This window comes from Anomalospiza imberbis, chromosome 6, assembly GCF_031753505.1.
Source record: "Anomalospiza imberbis isolate Cuckoo-Finch-1a 21T00152 chromosome 6, ASM3175350v1, whole genome shotgun sequence".
In the NCBI taxonomy this organism is placed as follows: domain Eukaryota; kingdom Metazoa; phylum Chordata; class Aves; order Passeriformes; family Viduidae; genus Anomalospiza; species Anomalospiza imberbis.
In genome coordinates, this window is record NC_089686.1 from 53,710,657 (window position 1) to 53,731,292 (window position 20,636).

General features: G+C 40.8%; 1 long non-coding RNA gene across 1 annotated transcript in view; it reads left to right on the forward strand.

Moving 5' to 3' along the window:
- The window catches only part of LOC137476141 (uncharacterized), a 34,141-nt gene extending 14,154 nt beyond the window's left edge, over positions 1–19,987 (forward strand). Inside the window, exon 3 of the long non-coding RNA XR_011000272.1 lies at positions 15,591–19,987. This is a non-coding gene — a long non-coding RNA (uncharacterized lncRNA). The remainder of the gene's footprint in view (positions 1–15,590) is intronic.
- The last annotated feature ends 649 nt before the right edge of the window (positions 19,988–20,636 follow it).

The window sequence follows — 20,636 nt, forward strand, 5'->3', positions numbered from 1 at the left end:
AAGAGAAAACTTGTAACAATATGTATGAGGGAAAAGCTTAAAATTGCAGAAGTATAAGGGAAACAAAAGGTGAGAAGGCAGACCTGTACCCACCAGGCTAATTTTTTAATATATTAAGAAGAAAACCTGAATGATACTGATCTCCTTCACTGGTTTAAAATACAGTAAGGTAAAAAGGATAAAACTGGTCTTATTTCAGAAAAAAAAATCCATATCTTAAAATTATCCTTAATAGGGATCATTCAGTGTTTTCTTTCCAAGCTTTTTAGGAACAAACTACTGCAATCAGACTTAAGATCAAAACATCCCTATATCTGTACCCAGGACTTTTAAAGTATCTCAGAGATTTTCTGGGGTGACAGTAGATACTTACTGGATATAAGCTTCCAAAAACACTAAGGAACAGGTGCCATCCATGACTATGTGAAAAGGAAGCTGGCAAATAAGGATGTTTGAGGCAGGTGACTTCTTCATTTCTCTAGAATAACACAGTGGAGATTAATGTGGGTACTGTTTTGCTGAAAATATAAATCAGTTTAGGAAACTGATTTATATAAATCAGTTTAGGAAATTCTTTGGAATCCACTAAATTGGAAATACAACACTGGGACAAATGTACATAGACTTATGCCTCGACTTTCTTTTCTCAAAATCCTTCTGTGTGAAGTGGCTTCATACTCAATATATTGAACTTGCTATGTCTTGTATTTTTAAATATGGACATTAAACACCTATTTGCTTATGGCTTGTATTGCAAGGCTAAGCTCTCCAGCAGCACAGCTCTACAAGAGCTGTGACTTGTGTGTCCTCTGTAAATTTTGTCTTGTGTGAGCCACTTGCAATCTCTCAAATCTATAAAATTATACGTATCATCTTTGATCTAAACCACTACAGGCTCAGTAAGGGGAAACTATGTGGTTGTCTGTGGGTCAAAAGATGATGGTGGCTTCTTTGGCCCTTCCCAAAATCTGATAATTGAGGCAAAGAATAATTACTGTTTCTCAACTCCTTCCTCGCTTCCTTGAATGCAACCATATTGGTTTTTAAGTAGATTTAAATGTAAAAGAATTATATGGAGACATCAGAAAAATGGGGATCAGACATGTACAGGTAGAGACCTATTGATCACGGATGCTATTGGTTAAGTTGCATGAGGTAAGGTTTCTAAATTAGGCTTCTGATAGCTTTTCAAGAAAGGGGAAAGGCAAAAATACCATTACAAGGAGATAAATTTAAATGTGCAACAGCAGAGAAAAGAAATATTGTCATTAATTTAGAGGTATCTTCATGGATTATATAAATTTGGGTTAAAAAGCAAAGGTTTATGAAACTAAAGTTTTCCCTTCATATCTGCATGGGCTCTAGGTTGCCAGATAAATAAAATACTTCTCAAAAAACTCTCTTTTTTTCTGAACCTACTGTCTGTCAAAAACCTAGGGGAGTTGAAAAACCCCAGAGTAACCCAGAGATTCAGTGTGAGAATTACAGTTGGCTGCTCCAGCCCCTGATTGCCTGGTGTCCTTGGCAAGAACAAACACAGAGCCCTGTCATTTGATACCTTCAACCACAACCTGTGATAATCCACACTCTTTAATCCTTTGTATAGCTGTCACTGTGTCATCACAGTTTATTTTAAAATGGTGTTCCTCAGTACTAATCTCATTCCCAATCATTCATATTAATGTTAGAATTAGAGTGAATTAGGGCATTATTTGCCTCATATGTGACACTTAAGCACTTGTAAGTAATTGCACAGGGGAGAGGAGAGCATTAAATGGGAATGGCACATACAGTATGAAAAATTGAAGAGAACAAATATTAAACTTTTAATAGAAATAACTCCAGCAGAACTTTCCCACAGGCAACAGAACTCTGATATTTTTAGCTGGTTGAGGCCAATGTATGTTAAGAATAGCATTCACTGCAGTGGGAAAATACACAATTTCTATTATGGGGCAGTCAGAATAACAACATACTGATGATACACTGGTATAAAATATGTAATTATCTAGCATGCAAAGAATAAATCACGTAAACTGTTTACAGTAGGAATTGTGAAGGGACAATGACACATTGTTGTCTTCTTTGCATAGCAGGGATAAAGTTTGGCTTCTAAAATTGCAAATTCTAATTCGTGGTGTTTATGTGACACTTCCTGCAAGAAGGCTCTGATAAGATTTTTTTTTTAATTTCTAATAAATTAGGTTAGATATTAACTTGGTTAAAATGGGAGATAGAAGTGGTTAAAATTAGAAAGATGTCAGCTTGGATAGCATCTTGTGTTTCTTCATGTTGTACCACTAGTCTAAAATTACACAGAATAATCCTCCTTTCCCATGCAGCTGCAGATAACTGCAATTTTCCTTCTAGAACCAAGTATGGTGGTTCATTCAGTGCAAAATCCACAATCATACCTGGAGTGAAGCCCAACTCTTCGAGAGCCGTGCTTGGAGTGATTATGCTTGTTACAGAACTCCTAGTCCATCATATTAACAATTATTAATACTGCAGAGAACAAAGGCATTGAGTGTCCTCATCTATCATTATGTATAAAAATTGTTTTAATTGATAAGCCCGTCTGTTCTGTGTGCTATTATTGTATCACTATAAATTGTAAAAATAGGGTGAAATCAATATTTTTTATCTGTCCTCCTTGGTAGCAAAGAAAGACCTAAGCCTCAGGATTAGTGGGCAGATATGAGGAGGATTTCTTTCTTTGTGACACAAATCTGTATTAATTGATTTTTCTTGATGTGGATTAATTGCAGCTCTTTATTAGGAATAATATCACAAATAAACTATAGACAAGTATAGATTGCTAAGCCTAGATTTCAATTGAATGAGGCTAATCAATACCTAAGTCTGTAATTTAAAGCAACTCATTAAAGCCTCGGGAAAAGCTAAGTAATATATGTGAGAAATGTCTCATCTGGAGCTTTACAGGAGTTTCTCCCTAAAGAGAATAAATACATTTGCAATATATAATTATTGCAGATTAATCTTGCTCAAATGCTTTTTTTTTACTTGCCAGCTCTTGCTCTGAGGACAAGGAGAGCACCAATGGGTCAGAGCCCTGTGCTGTGTTTGTCATGGGGTGGGCAAGGCAGGAGGGGAGGCTGGAGGAGCTGGGAAAGGGGCTCAGCCTGGAGAAAAGGAGGCTCAGGGGGGACCTTCTGGCTCTGCACAATTCCCTGAAAGGAGCATGCAGACAGGTGGGACTGGGCTCTGCTCCCAGGGAATAGGGACAGGACAGGAGGAAACAGCCTCAAGTTGCACCGGGGTAGGTTTAGATTTGATATTATTGAAAATTTTCCCATGGAAGTGTTGGCCAGGCATTGGAACAGGCTGCCCAGGGATGGTGGAGCCACCATCCCCAGAGGGATCTAAAAGCCATACCGATGTGGCATTTGGGGACATGGATTACTGGTGGCCTTGGCAGTGCTGGGCTGGTTGTTGAACTCCATGATCTTATAGGACGTTCCCAATCTAAATGTTTCTATGATTCTATTCATTGACTCCAGCATTGTAGAGCAGACACATTTTGGGTCTTGTAGATCATTAAAAGCCAATTGCTCTGGCACATCCCTTGTGCTATCCATTTAATCAAATGGACAAAAGATCTTACTCATCCACCTAAGGTTAAATACAGCAGCAAACATGATTAAAATTACTATAATTGCTGCCTCCAGGAAATTTTAGTGACCTGTTTTTAGCGAGTGTTTATTGTGCAAGGTGAATTCCAGGCTTTTGTGAAGAGCTTTTGGAATAAAAATTGTATCATAAAATAAGGCTGTAGCATTTGGGTAATAGGACTGCCATATTGCTTGAGACAGATCCTAGGTTTAGAAGAACCAAATGCAAAACCTGGGATAAAGCAACTGAGTCAATGCAACATAATGAACAAAATGTTGAATTTCTAAATTATATTACGGTAAGTATATTTTAAGCATGCATTTTGGCATACGATCTTCTTGACCATGTGTGTGGATAACAGAGAAACACACTTCAAGAATGTATTCGTAGTTCAGTATAGTGCAAATTTTAACTTCTTTAGACTTGCAGTGGAGATGCATCTGCCCTGGTAATTCCATGAATACTGCACTTAAAAAGATGTTTCCTTTCTGTTGCTTAAGAAACTTGATTTTAGAGCTAGAAATCCCAAAATCTTAGCACAAGCCCCAGGTTTCAGTGAGACTACAGCAGAGATAAAGGCAAATTATTCCTGCTGAGAAAACCATGATTTTTTTTTACAATGGAATAAGCTAGGCAAAACATTTTATTAACTCTCCAGTGTGCATATCCTGATAACCAGTGGATGCTGTTATTGCCATAAGCCTTGTCCTTCTTCCCCCCCTCCCCACCCCCCACTTCTAGGAGAAAAACCACTTTGATTTCCAGTGCTGGAGCCTGCAAATTCCTTCAGTGGAGAGTCCTCCAGTGAGTTTGGCTCTCGCTGTGAAGATACCACAGGTTATTAACTCATGTGCAGCGAAGATCAACTAACCAGGTGTTTAACTTGGTTAAATGACTTGACTTTGACTGCTGGTTCCCACATACACAAGTTTGTCCTTGTTCTTGTGTGAAGGATTGTTTTGACAAGTAAATTATCTAACTCAAAGTAGCTGCTACCTAAACTAACTTCTTCCAGGAAAGACTTGATATTATTTGGGGCTGATTTTCTGCATGCCATGGTTCCTTTACACAACTGTATGGGAAATACTGATAACAAGTATATTTAATTGATATAGACATAAAACCCTACATAACTACATAATGAAAGATGCTACAGGATAGAAATGTCTTGCTCTTTCTCATTTATTTATATCTCTCATTTATAAATTCCATGTTGCTTCCATAGCAGCACCATAAATCAAAGCCTAAACCTGAAGATGTATGGAAATAGGAGGGCGTCCAGGACAGACTGCTCTTGCATCTGACAGCTAAAATAGCCAAGGGAATAAACACCATAATAAGTCAGTGTGCCCTGTCTCTGGCTTAGATTATCTGGAGGCCATCTGAATAAACTCTCAGCTGCAGCAGGAAGCTCTGGGACTAGATCTTTCACCTTCCTTTGATTGTCATTTTCCAATTGTTTTCATTTTTCAGTGACGCTAGCACATTTGTTCATTGATGTTCCCTTCTGGCCTTGCTCTGCCTGATCCACCCAGAGAAGACTGAAGCCAAGAACAAACAGGGGCTCAAAAAGAGGGGCTTTCCCTGAGGCATCTTCAGGCGTGAGGTCCTGAAGAAGGATGCAGGCAGTGCTTCAGTTTTGTGTAAGTGCTTTGAGTTCATCAGGCTTCTTGAATAGATGGAAATGCCATCACACACTCAGAACCAAGAGTACCAGCAGCAGAGATATTTCTGTGGCAAAAAAAAAGGGGTCCTTTTTTTTCTTTTCCGAACCAGAAAACTATGAAAGCTGACTATAAGGATAGATTTTGCTCATTTTCTAGTCTTTGTTAGACTGATTGTGCCATGAAAAGTGGCACAATGTGGCAATGCAACAAGTTCACTGAGAATTCCAAGTTGGAAAGGATCCACAAGGATCATGGAGTCCAACTCTTAAGTAAATGGCCAATATGGGGATTGAATCCACTTTGGTGTTACTGGCACCAACTGAGCCAATCTCAGTTCATCTCTCCTCTCCTCTCCTCTCCTCTCCTCTCCTCTCCTCTCCTCTCCTCTCCTCTCCTCTCCTCTCCTCTCCTCTCCTCTCCTCTCCTCTCCTCTCCTCTCCTCTCCTCTCCTCTCCTCTCCTCTCCTCTCCTCTCCTCTCCTCTCCTCTCCTCTCCTCTCCTCTCCTCTCCTCTCCTCTCCTCTCCTCTCCTCTCCTCTCCTCTCCTCTCCTCTCCTCTTTTATTCCAGTTTTTGGGATGTATCGCCCAGGTACAGATGTGTATCACCAACCAAAGAGAGAGATAACACCTCAGCAAGTTCAGCACTGTGATTCCTCATCTCTCCTGTTAGTTTTGGCTCATTGCCAGCTGCTCATGTGAGATGAAGGAGAGAAAGATCCACACTCCTTGTATTTATCCTGACCAAAACTCATCATTCCTCAGGAACAGGAGTTGGCATGAGTGTGAAGAAGGCTGATCTGTCTTGACCTTCCATGTGCCCTGTCCTTTTTAGGCTTGGGACCTGGCTGGCAAGGAAAGCAAACACCAGTGCATCTATTCTCCTTGTGCAAACATTTCAATTGCACAGGGGCTGCCATTTTGGCACTCAACATTAACATTAAAGCTTAGAGGGGAAAAGCTGCTCTGGAATGGCCCAGCAGGGAAAGCCATCCATATATTTGCACTTTACAGCTATTAGTGGTGCTGCATGCAGAGCACCTCCCTGGTCTGAGGGTGGATCTGCAGGGCAGCTGCATTTTTGGAGGTTTCCTTTGAAACAGAAACAAAACAGAAGAAGAAGCACCAAACCGCAATTTTAAAAATAGGATGCTCTAAGACGCCTCCTGGAACTCACAGACTGTCTTATATCGTTCAATATTTTGAATTCTTTAGGAGTGAGAACAGCCTGGGTTGTCAACAGAGTGCTGTTCAGAGAGACAGACAGGAGAGTGAAAGAAGGCTGGCTATTGTTCAAGATGTGGTGTAGGCTGCAAGAATGCCTTGAGAATGCAGCGCCCGCAAGTCAGGCAGAGAGAGAGGGCTTTGTGTGAGAACTCTGAGGCAGAATGTCGATCATGTGAATAACCTCTATCTCGTTTTCTTATCTTGGTCCTTGTTATGATGCTTTCCTGCCTGAAGTCCATAAGGATAGGTGTCATTTTCCTGGAACATGCTGGTGTCTAATCCAAGCTGTCCAGGTAGTGCATGCAGGGGAACTGACCTGCCATGAGCTGAGAAAGAGTGTTGGAAGCATCCCACCTTTCCTGTGTGCTCTGCTTTGTGCCACTCTGATGCAGCCTTCAGCATCCTTTATGAACAGGTAACACACAAGCACCCTGCTTTGCTTTGGTTTTCCCTAAAACAGGAATGCCTTTATCATTCCCCAGAACAATGTGCAGTGATTTGAAACATTCATAACTGGAGGAGGAAAACATTGGGTAATAGAAAGGAAAAGCTACACACTCATGCAAATGTAAAACCCTTGCTTGATCTGACAATGGTGCACATTGTGTCTGGGTGCAATGATGTCAGAGCACTGTTATGAAATTCCTCAAAATCCTGAGTGAAACAGAGGCAACATGCCTGGAAAGGGCCCATCTGTGATTAAAATAATTTTAGTCTTTAAGCAAATTAACGCTTGAAACAGAAGCTTGCTGGGCTGGGAATAACATACCTGTTGTGACCTGAATCAGAGCTGAAGTCTCCCTCCCCATGGGTTGGTGCTACTTCATGGTGCTTAAGGCAGACCCACCTTTGAGGTAACACTGTTTTGCTTGCCAGCAATGGGAGGAGATCCCATACTGATAAAATCCTCCTCTCTGAGAGAGGCTGGGTCAGGATTTTGTGAGCCCACACCATGCAGGGATCATAATAGGTCTGTTTCAGTGGAGTTTACGGCCAAGAGGAGCAAATTTGCTCAGGCACCCAGAAGTGAGAGCTGTCACGTGAATATGAAGGTAGAAAGTGGTCCTGGGCAGCACAGGGTGCAGTCCTATACCACTAAAGTCAAAGAGAACTTCCCCAAAAAGTTAAAAGAGCATTAAGAATGTGGATTTTGGGATAAACCATGTTACTTCACTGGCCTCCACCACGGTTTATTTGATATAGTGAATGAACAACAGGCCATATAAAAATCTGTTTGTTTAAACCAGTGTAGCTCTTGTCAGTTCAATAGGGCTGCGCTGATTTGTCCCAGCTGAAGATTTATTTTCATCACCTCAGGTTTCTTCTTCACTTTTATAGCAACTGTAGCTGTATAGCACTTAATAACAGCACCTTATTATGTTAGAGTTTTCCATGATTCATGTAAGTACACATAACCACTTGTACTTAGGGCTTAAATGCTGTGCAGAAAATTATCATTATTGTAGGAGCAAATTTTATTTATGCATAAAAATATTGTTTATTTGGCCAAAACTAGCAATTTCCAAAGTGTGCCAGAACACAGAAGCCTACAGGATGGATGTACCATTGGGAACTGCCAGTAACTGGAGAAAACCATGTATTGTTTCACAAAATCTTAAAATATGTTTTTCAGACTAACCCATGAAAAATATTTCGTTTCATTCTAGAGGGTAAAACCATTTTGAGAAAAATTTTACCTCTCTTTTATTTTGGTTACAAAAATAATATTTTTTCCGCCCGCATTAAAACACAATTCAGAATACATTTTAATACGAAATCCTACAAATCTCACTGAAAAATGTTACAGTTCTTTGGAGAAGAGGGAAGGGTTGTTTCTTTTGCATTTGTCTTGTGCTGTGAGGGCATGAAAAGTAAAATTTCTCCTAATAGCGATAATTTAGTCGAAAGCTATTTTAGAAAGAAATGCGATTTGACCGAGATATTGGCCAATTCTTGGGTTAGATTTTTTAGCAGTGCACAAAGCAAACACTCCAGATGGGGTTCCAAACTACAACTACCAAAACTCTCTGATGACTAACTCTTCCTGGCTGTGCTTCATGCTGGCTTGGAAAGAACAAGACGACTTTTTGTCTAAGCCTGTACCAAAGTTATATAAAAGTCTGTGAAAAAGGTTGTGCAGGTCCATCCACAAGCATCTGTCTTTTGCACATGCTTGTGGTGTTTTTGCTCGTGGCTTTTGGGGAGAGCTAATCTAAAGTTTAATTAAATCATTGAGCTTTACTCCAGCCATACTTTCCCCCCAGCCCCCAGCTGGCTGGTTTTGGCGCAGGAATTTGCTGCATTCCCAGAAGAAAAATTAAAACACTTCCTATCCTGAGCACAGAGTGCTCTGATGGTGCATGTTGTCACTGGACATTGAGGAAAAACGTCCACCATCTTCTCTGGCCCATGTGGTTGGGAGCTGGCATCCCCTTGCCCCGAGTCAGGCTGTGACAAGAGATGTTGGTGTTAATTAAAATTAATGTGGTAATACCCACACCTCCAAAACACCATGAAGGCCACTTGTGCATGTTTAGCAAGTTCTTTGACCCTGAAATGAAGCCCATAGAACAAACATAACAGCTGAAAGTACAGGCAGCACTGAGCACATCTGATTTTTCTGTAGGAATCTGGCCCCATCAACCCATGGACTCAAAGTGTCGTGTAAACACCTCAGGAAATAAAGACCGAGGAAAAGCTAAATGAAAATCCTCTTCTTTCTCAGAAGACATTCTGGCTTCCCATTCCTGGTCCCTCCCTTCCATCAGACAATGACCTTTCATGGAGCTTAATCCCTGCTAGCATCCACCCTCATGCCTCGTTCCTCCCTTGTTCTTCATTAAGCTCCACTTCATGTATTTCCAGTAGCTTCTGACTGGAAACACTCCCAACTGCCAGCAATGCTCCCAGTCCTTTCCTCTGCTGGCCTCAGCTGCTGCATGGCCCAGCTCCCCCTCTGTTACTATTCCACCCTGGAGAAAGGCTGGAACTGGCAGGAAGCTCTAACAACAGCAGGAACACCCAGGTCCAGGAAGTGGAGGCTGGAAGGGCTGGGCTGGGTCAGAGTTTCCCCACCCCTAAATCTGTCTCAGTCTTGATTAAGTTCTCTCCTTCCTCCTTACCACAGACTGCTCCCACGGATGCTCTCAAATCCAGAATTATTACCCACTGTCCAATGGGGAACTGCACTTTGTAAGGAACTCACCATCCAGAAAAGCTCAACTCCCAGATGGGCATCCTTATAATGACCAGATTTTCAGAAGTGTTCAGCATTTTGCATTTATTTGCAAGACCCTCTCTTGAAAAGTATGGTTACAGTAGCCAGAAAGGCAAAAAACTTTATGAAAGAAGTAAGTGTAGGAAATACTTGTTCATAAAATCACTCTCCTGTCCTAAAGTCCAGTTCCCAGGTGTGCTGCAAGATCCTGTTAAAAAATCACTGATGATTAATGAAACTTTTAAAAACATCCCTATCAACTTTACATAGCTATCTTTTCTTTATTTTACTATGTCCCTTGTTTGCTATTTGTGCTTTAAAAAGTGGTATCTGCATTTGAAGAGATCGTCTTTGATCCTTGCCCTGGCTTTGTGGTTATCTTCATTCTTTTACTCCAGATCATGGAAAGTCCCTGCAGTCTCCCTTCTTTATCCTCCCTCAATTTTCATTCTTCTCTAGTGTTGTTGGACCATTTTTTGTGCAGGTTATCCTCAAAGTGGAAACTTCAGCTGAGTTCCATGACCTCGGCACATTTTACATTTCTGCTTCCTCGGCCTGCATCACTTGGGCAGGGCTGGACCGAGGCTTACCAGGAGGAACTTCCCCACGGACAGTTGTGGCTGCTGGGAATTGAGGCAGGGATTGAGCCTCACAGGACCTGGCAGCACTGCCTCTAAACCCCCTGGGTGAGGGAAACCTTCAGACACACCTCTCAGGACTCTTTTAACCCTTTGGCACCCCTAGAAGGATGCTCCAGCCAGGGCTTGTGCTGCATCTCAGATGCAGCTGGGTGGTGTGTACACATCTCTTGACACAAAGAGGCTGCTCTAAAATGACTGCTCTGTTCTAAAATGATGCTGGCAAATTGTTGTTAACATGGGAAAGAAACAAGAGTGTTGAGAGCTCTGGGTATTATTGAAATATTTAAATATTATGTATGGTGATGCCTCTAATTCAACATTTGCTGTGGTAAACACAGCAGAAATCACTGTAGCAAAATGTTATTCCATATTCTAAGCCAGATTCTTGAGGTTTGTTTTATTTATATCACATGTGGCTGGGAGAAATAGTTCTAGGAAGGCTCAAACCATATATTTTCTTTTCAAGTTGCCAAAATATCTTAGAGAAATCAATTGCCGAGGACTCTTCTGTGCAGCTAAAGATTTATTTTTAACCTCTTGGTGTGCCAGAATCAGGAACAATTATTAATCTGTCCTGAAATTGCCAATACAACCTGCTAGCAACAGATGGTGTGAATGAAAAGCCTGAAGTGGCCATTTTTAATATTCAGTAGATTAAAAAAATCTTAGTTCTCTAATCTTATCTAACCTCTTGTGACCGAGGGTCCACGTTATTGACTAAAAGACAATATCAATAGCCTTGATTTGAGTCTGCATCAGCTAGGGAACTGGATCTTCTGAGGCACTTTGTACCTCTAAGTGGTGCTTTGTGTTCCCATCTCTGCTGGCCTTGGTGGGAGAGGAGCACTGAGGGTTGCCCTTCAGGAACTTAAAAGCCAGAGCACCCAGTGCTGCAGGTATGACTGCACTCCATGGGTTCTTGTTTAGGTCTGAACTTGTATGGTAGTTAAGAACAGCTCCTGTCAATGCCAAGGGATGCAGGAGGATTACATTACTAGATATTATCTCGGGCTTGCTGTATTTATACATCTCAATTACAAAATCAGGAAGTGTTGCCAGCCATCCTTTGGATACAGCTGGCACAAACACACACACACACACTGACACAGAGACAGAGAGAAAGAAACAAAAATAATCCCATACTGTGAGCCTGCTTGATTTTTTATTAGTTAAGGATTGTAGAAATCTGATTCTTGCAGCCTGTGGTGACGATGTGCTGCTGGGGAAACTAGATTTTGTCCCGTGCACCGCTGCTGGGGGAAGCAGGAGCACAGGATTCCACAGCTGCTCGGGAAAGGTGGATCCCAACCCCAGACTCACTCACCTCACCCAGGAGAAAAGCTGTATCTGAATCCCAGGTTTGGGACTGCTCATTGTTTGCTGTAGTATCTCCACACCCCTGATTTATTTTGTGAGCAACAAAGGCAGGGGGGACTCAAACCACAACAGCAGATCCTGTATGAAGTAGCACAGGTGAGAAACATCCAGGAGTAATTCCCAGTTCAGGTATCCTGTATTTGGTGAGCAAAAGCAGCAGATGTGGCAGCAGGACAAACTTTGCATGTTTGACTCCGGGGCAAACAAAACCTCCTGTAAACCAAGGGCTGCAGTTTGAGAAGCCTCTTCTCTCTCTATTTTTAATGATAGTTTTTTTTTTACACTGTCTTTATTGATCGCTGTGGGCACAGACCCCTGGTGGGTATCCTGGCGGGTCAGCAGCTCCTCAGCCACAAAGCCCAGCTCTGGTCCAGGCCTCCCTCCTGTCCTGTCCCTCGGCCCCTTCCCGCCCACGTGTCCGCACACGGAAACCACTGAGCGTGGTCAGGCAGTCCCCTGACAATTGGGGATGTGGGAAAGCTCTTCCCGGGTGAGCAGCAGCCTTTGCAGAGCTCAGGCCAGGGAGGAAAGGCTGATGCACCAGGGGAGAGCGCTGGGAATACATTTCAGCTTCCTGATGAAGGGAAAACGAGCTCTCCCCTGTGCGGCTTTCTCTGGAGGCTATGAGAGCGAGACTTCGGAATTGGAGGAGAGGGAGAAAAAGAATGAAAGATGAGAAAATAGCCAGTTAGAGGGATGTAACCTTAATTTGCACATTAGCACACTGATGGCAGGTACTGCTGTGGAATGGAAGGTGCTGGGGAACACCAGGAAAGATAAACTTCAATATTAAGTCATCTTGTGCAGCACAATTTAGTGTGCCCAACAAAGCGAGACAAACACCTAAGGAACAAGGGCATAGCTAAATCCCTCAAGGATTTCTGCTGGAAAGAAGCAGGGCCTGGGAGGCCTAATGGTCTGAGTAGATATCAGCAAAGTATTCTTCATTTCTACTTCCTAGCTTTGGCTATGTCTTGCACCGAGAGCGCATTCACTTGTCTGAAAATGGGATTATGAAGTGATTATTCATGTCTGTAATATTATTTCAAAACAGAAAAAATATTAAAATGCCTTCCAGTGACAGCAAATTTCTGCCAACTCTGAGATGTGTTCCTAAATGTTAATTTCATACTATCAGGCCATGTTTTTTCTCATGATTGTGTTGAAAGTCTCTTTGTCTCCCTGGTTTCTAGGAGAATTTCTGCACTATTAGCAGTGAATTAACTCTGAATATCAAAATATATAAGTCTGAATATGTCCACAATGCATGGGTTCCCTTAATGTGAAAATATTTTGCATCCATGTAGAAATAGCTTCAGCACTTCTGTGAGGGATATAGTCTGCAAAGCACAACCAGCCCTTGTAAGCACACCACCACAATTCAGAAAAATAAATGAGGGGTCTAAGACATGATGTGAGATCTTTTTAGTAGTGGAAATATTTTTTTTAAACTTTCTGTGTGTGCGCATTATTGTTCTCATTCTTACTTCTCTCATGGGTGCTGGAAAAACCTACAGCTGTTTAGCTTTATAATACCACAGAAAATAGCCCAGATTTCTGCTCTGCCTCACTTGAAGACTGTCTTTTAGGTTGTTTTGTGTTGTTTGTTCTCAGAGAAGAGAGTTTGCCATTTGATATTAACATTAACAGAAAAGTCCTGAACCAAATAAGCTCTTAGAGCTCAGGGGGAACATCTCCAAATTTTTCTGCTGTCTAGATGGACTAATCACACACTGCAAAAACAGAGGAAAAGCCAGGGAACTGGAAATTATATCTTCAGGGCTGTTTCTTTTAATCATGTTTCAATCCACTTTTTAAAATTTTTCCTTTTTTTGGTTTTACTGTTTAAATAACAACAACAAAGTATTCCCTTTTTCTTTTCTGTATAGAAAAGATGAAAGATACAGATTATATGGAGCAGCCAAGGTTGGGGAAGATGGGAAGGTCATCAGTTTACAGGACTGAATCCTAAGTAGCACCAGAATTCCTGATGACACATAAAATAAAGAAAAGCCTGCAATAACTAAACTTCCTTTTTTGAATGGGTGCCTGGTGCTGGAAGGTACCATTGACAAGAAAGGCATCTAAGGACACTTAGCAGCAGCCAGGTAATATTCAGTGTCTTCCAAGATCCAGTGCCTCAGCAGGCAGGAGCATAGATGCAGGGGTTTTTTAGCATCCAAAAAAAGAAAGGTGAAGGGTTCATCTCAGTCCTAGGTGGTATTTGTAGGCTGGTGTGGTTAAGGCATGACCAGCACTGCTGCTAGCAGCTTGCAAACCATTTTCTTTTGACTTTTCCTGACTGAAGGATGAGAGCTGGGATTAGGGTGAGTGCAGAGCAAGACTCAGGCTCACCCCTCATTCCTTTCATCATCAGATCATTTGGATGCTCTACACAGCTGGAAAACAAACTCTTCCATACTCCAGCTCATGTAAATTTCCTCTGTAGTTCTCTTGATACAGGTGAGTGAGGAATGACACCAGTTGATGATATTTTCCTGCATTTTTAATTCTGAGATTTAACCTTTTTTTGCAGCAAAATCACAGCGAATTAAGCCATTTTTGGCAATGACTGTAATCAAAGACTCTGAAGCAAAGCCAGGAGCATTTATAAAATTATATATGATAGAATCACCTAAATTTTTTTATTTATTTTAAAAATTTTTGCAGCCCACTTGTCAGGCTTCTAAAACTGGTGACAAGATGACAGATAGGTGAGAAATAAGGACCTTTCAACCCAGAGATAATTTTCTCTTTACAGTTAATTAGAGTTTATTTTTAACAAGACTTCTATAAAAATAGAGAAAGCTGTGTTACTCTTGATTCACATTCCCTCACCCCCTCAAAAAAAAAAGTATGTATATATGCATATATAGATATTGAAGTAGTCTATATAAGGAAATACATGAAAGATGTAAAGAAAGAACATGAGAGATATAAAAAAGAACATTATGAAAAAAGACTATGTATATGACTGTTTAGTTTAATGACCATTAGATCCCTAATGTCTTGGAGTATTCAGATAGACCTAATCCTAGATAACAATAAATCTACTCTCTTTTTTTAGCACTTTAAAACAACTTTGTTCCTTTGAAAGTTACAGTATGCTTTTACTGGTCTGCCTTCAACAAGGTTCAGTGGCCATTTACATGATGTGATTTACCCTCCATTAATTAGAACATTTCTGGTAGGGAGAAAACCACCACAAAAAAGAGACTGTGAAGTTCTGGCATTATTCTATTTCTATCTGTATTGAAACAAAGGTATCATTTCAATTCCAAACACTGAGCTGGTAGAAATAACTTTAGCTGCAGGAGGTAAATCTAAAGATAGTGTTAAATCTGCATGTACAAAACAGAAGTCTGCACACACAAACCCACATCTGCATGTGCAGAATGAGTTGATTCTTGCTCAGGTGAGGTTTTGCCAATGTGAGCATGCAGGAACACTGGGTCAGTTGTTAAAATGCTGAACACACAGAACTCACAAATTCTATTTGATCTAATTTGTGAGTCTGAACACACAGCAACAAACACTTAAACCACAACATGGGGTAAAGAAGTATACTGCAATAATAAAATATCTACTTTTCCATCACTGTTAAATTCTCAAATGTCTAAGTTTTGGATCTACACATCTTTCTATACTAACAAAGCATTTGAATGGGAATTCATCTATGTGGAATGACATTTATATTTCCCCTTATCAGCAAGATGCTTAGCCCTTCTTTTTTAAACATCAGCAATACAATAAAATTGTATTGATGTACAGAATATTTGTCACAGATTCTAGACTAAGTAGAATGAAAAATGCTTTATTTGTATTTTGCAGTTTTTGAGAAAACCTTTGTGTGCGACACACAGCCCATTGCAGATCCAAGTGTATCCACCCTACTGGAGTGAGTCTCATGTAGGTTCCAATTTTCCATTGGATGGAAAAGCACTGTACTGGAGTTGAAACACTTCATTTTTAATAGCTAGGGAAGTAACACAGTGGCTGGGTAATAACACAGGCATCACACAGGCACATCCCTGGAAAAATCCACTCTATTTTTACTAGGAGACCCTCCGCCATCAATTTGCTGTCTGACCCAAGTTCCTTAATTTTCCCTGCAAGTAAAGTGAGAATACTGTCCTTTTTGGGATCCTTGTTCATTTATTTCAGCAATATGTTCTATGATGAGTATTAATAAGCTTGTCTCCAACTGACCAAAAAATTACTTCTTTAGTTTTATCAGTGAAATATGGTCAGTCATACAAAAATTTACTTCTCTGGCATACTCTCCACTTACCATAATGAGGAAGTATATCTCAAGAAATATATGGTTAGAAATAATGCTTTTATGTTTTCAATATTTTGTTATTTTTGCCTCAAATCACAGTTCAGTTCAGCGTGATCTGACATGGTTGAAATACTGAAACCCCCACTCCTCCAAAGCAGTGTTTATTATAGAAACCACAAACTTAACCTAACCTAGAGCAGCTTTTCCAGCAGTGATATAATTACAGTAGTTATTGTTGCAATAAACCAGATGTTCCTGAGCTGGAATGAAAGCACTTCCCCCCCACATTACATTTGTTATGTTGCCTCTTTTCAAGTTTCACATCAGCTGTTCAGAAAGTGCTCTCTCCATTGAGTGTCACTTACAGATTCTTGCTGGGTGAGTCTTTTAGGGCAAAAGAATGAAATGCTGGCCAGGTTCTGAGTGTTCACTGCTCTCCTTAAAGCCTCCAACATGACAGTTTTCAGTGTCACTAATTCTTGCCCTGGTTTAAAGATTTATATTTTTTTGTCCTTTAAGACACTTGGCTGAAAAAACAAAAAAACCAACACTTTGGAAAACCTGCTCATTGAATGAGTACATTGTTCTGTGTGAAAAGGAGTGGTCCACTCCTACAAAATCAGTGGAGTTTGGCACAGACTTCAGTGGAGCCACCATTTTAGTCACTATTTTGAGCAATTTAGTTATTAGGCAACATCTTTTGAACTGCTTTGTCAGCTGTGGTTGCAACTCCGGACCATGAACAACCGTTCAACCTGAACCATGAATATCCAGCATTGCTCCAACATTACACATCTTGTGTTTTTTTACAATGTGTTAGTCAACACATTTCTAATATTTCCCAGCCCAATCAAGTCCTAACTGCAAAAATGTGTTGCCAATAAAGAATTGGACTGTGTTTAAACTGCTAGGATCTTAGACATGAAAGTTGTTGTATATATTTCATGTGTGGAAGAAACCTGTCTAGGAACAACCACCACGAAGAGTCAAGAAGTCAGGAGATTGCTTTATTGCACTTATAGAGCCATATAATAATACAATAAAGAAACACAAACTAGGCTTGGGGTTTTGTTTAATTCATAGGTAAGGTTTACTCTCATGAAAATACAGGAATGGTAAGAATTAATTTTCTTATCAACTATCTGAACAAGTCATGGCAATCCTGGAAGAAACCTTTGTAATCCTCAGGTACACGTGCTGCTTTTTTTTCTGTTCACTCATGGTAAACTATTAGTCAGCCCATCCCCGTGGCAACTGCATGTGATGAGGGAGGAATTCACCCCATGGTCTGCTAAATTTACACTTTGTAAAAATGTAAATGTTTCTTATAGAAGGAATTTACATGGCTCTGAAACACGGTCCAACTTTTCACTGATGTGGTAGGGATGCAGACGTTGTTGGCCTGGTTTTACAAAAATCTTTGAAAATGGGCCATAAAATAGCTGAGGAAACCCAAGAGGCACCCACACATTTGGAAGCAGATTATAAGAGAGCTCTGCTACTCAGCCACAATCAGCTCCCTGCTTTCAAAAGACATGGTATCGAATTCACATTTTTTGCTCTCCTACAGGGAACGTGTAAGAGCTGAAATAAATAAATAAGCAGAGCCCATGTCCAGGGAACCTTGACGTCTTTCCCATCATTGAGGTCGGGAGGCCCCTGCACTTCTCCCCTGGCTGTGACATGCCCAGCAAATATTTCCACCACCCACACTTGATTCATTCTTAACTCTCCTCACCCACTCATCATTACAGCTGTGCAAAGCATCCATTACAAACCCTGGAGCCACCCAAAACCTACCTTTATAACATCGCTCTGTGCTTCACACCCAGTGAGGATTGGTTGGACTTTTGGCTGGATTAACTTTTTGAGACAATCGACCCCCATTTCATGCAAATCTGGGCCCAGGTTAAGGTGAATGATTTATGGGTTGCATAGTTTGAAAATCACTGAGAGGGTTTCACATCACCTCACTGCATAGATCTTGGCCAATATTCATGGAAATTGAAAAAGATGTGTGCATAGTACACTGCAAAAGGGAATACTAATAACAGTGGCCAAATACCAAATGAGCTCTGTGCGTTGCAAACAATTCCTGGTCTGAAGGACCTGGGCAGGGGGGAAAGGAAAAAAAATCTTTTTAAGTCTTTAACACCTTATTGCTTCAAAGTGTAAGTCACTCATAAATTTTTTATGACATTCCTTTATTTAGCACATATGCATGCCACTAGTGGTTCAATTAGACAGGAACTGTGCAAGTAGTTGCTGTAACGATGCTCTCTGGCAGGAAGTAGAGAGAAACCCAGACTCCAAAATTCAGATGTAAAGTTAGATTTTTCTGTAGTCAAAATGAGAGATTTATTTGGTTGGTAGCAAAAGTTCGTGTCTGTAAAGTTTGGATTTGGGTGTTCACCAGGATTTTGGGCAGCCCAGTTAGCAAAATTAAGCAGTTAAAGGGAACCTAGATTATGCCAACCCTACCGAGTGACATCTTGCTCTGTCACCTTTCAGAACTGTGGGGAAATCTGCTTTAAAGCCATTGGCAGAAATTACAGGTAAGCAATTTTTTTTAAATAAAAAGCAGTTTGAAAGACAGGATTCAATATGGGAGGCTGTATGGCTTTTTAGACAGGATCAAAGAAACTAATTTCACATCTTAATTTTTAAAGGGAGCCCAGATCACTCAAGGCAGAAGTACCAAACATGTCACTTAACATCTTGTAATAAAAGAACTTCCTTGGTTTCTGTTTGCAGCATAGCATCTTTTTTTTTGCAAAAGAATCCTCTATCATGAGTGAGCCCATGCAGAAGATTGTGACCACCTTACCAGATTCCAACTGTGGAACACTCCTTCCTGCTGATACTAAAATGTTCATTTCAGTGAGAGCCAGAGGGACAGCTTTTAGTGTGTGGCCAATGTTGCTTTGTCCTGTGGTGACAACAGCTATATTCTGAAATCCTGTGATGCACTGGTTTATCAAAATGCCTTCAAGACAAGCAGATTAAAGGTTTGGAAATTTGTATAAATCACCAAAAAAATGGCTTGAGGTGGAGTTACTTTGTACTTAAGGTCATATTAAGAAAAGCAGGCATGGTATTCAGCTGAGCGGGGGAGATCCTCAGTGCACGCGTCTGAATTGGTCACCACGGTGTGAGGCACTGTTGGCTCTCAGTTCTCCCAGGTGTCTGGGAGAGGTAAGGTGAATCACAGCCTACAAGTTTCCGTTTTTTTCCCATTATCTCCACGGGGAAGGGGAGTGACCGAGCTCGGAGTGTATCATGTTAGGTGAGGAGAGCTCCGTTCCCAGTGTCTGGTGAGTCCACACAAGGTGGAATTTGGTGGATGAGGAAGGGAGGACAAACATTCAGTGCTGTGGAGATCAGTGCTTTATCCTGCTCTGCTGAAAGCAGGATTCCTGCCTTGGTCAAGAATTATCAAGTAAAAATAGTATGGAAAGTTTGTAATGAAAACATTAACAAATTACAGAATCAGCAGCGGTTCTCTGTGAAGAAATGAGCCTCAAAAACAACACGTGGGCAGCCCTGGACTGCAACACCAGAACCCCAAAGTGCATTTATACCAGCCCTTAGTCACCCCCTTCACCATGTCCATTTGTCCTGGCTTGGAGAAGTGTTGAGCATCCTCATCCCACAGCAGCATCAACACCTTGAGGACTGATACCCAGGGGCAGATAAAATATGGCACGTTAATGTTTCCTACCACACACATGTGGATGGCTCTGAATCAGGGGAAACAATTGCTTTCTAATAAATGATGTGAGACTAGAAAAGTGATAACATAATGCTTGATTTGAGAGTAAAACCCCTTTGAATTCGCTCCAGTAAAAGAGTGGTGCCACTAACAGCGCTGTTCTGAGTTGGCATTTCCACTGATAATCTTGATTCTTGGGATTGATATCTGTCATTTCAACTCAGGCTGAGTTGTAACTTAGTGTGAAAAAGAAAAACAAATTGCTGAAATTGTAGGATTTCTCCTTCCCCTCTCTCTGCATCACAACAAAATAAGATTTACTATTTATGAGCTATTATCCAAACCTTGCATCATAAACATCTTCCTTTTAAATGGATTGATGGATAAAGAAAAGGAAGACAAATGAGATAAGTTCAATATTTAAGAAATTTGCTCAACATAGACAGACCTTCCTTTCCATAAGTTGCTATTTTTTCTTGTTAAAAAATGAGAAATATGTTACAAATCACATGTAATAACATGAGGAAAAAAAAATGCAGGCAATTAGTACTGAATGCTCCAGTAAATGTATCTGTTGCAAGAAGAGGTGTCATAAAAAATGATAGAACTGAGATTTACTGCCACTGAAGTCAGCAACAGCATTTCCATTGCCTCCAGCTGGAGGAGGATTTGGTTCCTAGGAAGTTCACTCCAAAGATGATTATCTTTATATCAGCAAGTCTCGGAGCAAGGGCTCCATGGCCTTCAAGGTGAATGCTAGAGGGAATAAAGGGCTGTAAAATCCCTGTTTCTGCAATGATAAGGATGCTGGCCCCAGCTGAAATATAGAGAAATGAAGTACAGTTATATGAGTTTGAAAATCTGACCAAAAATCTCTGAGTAA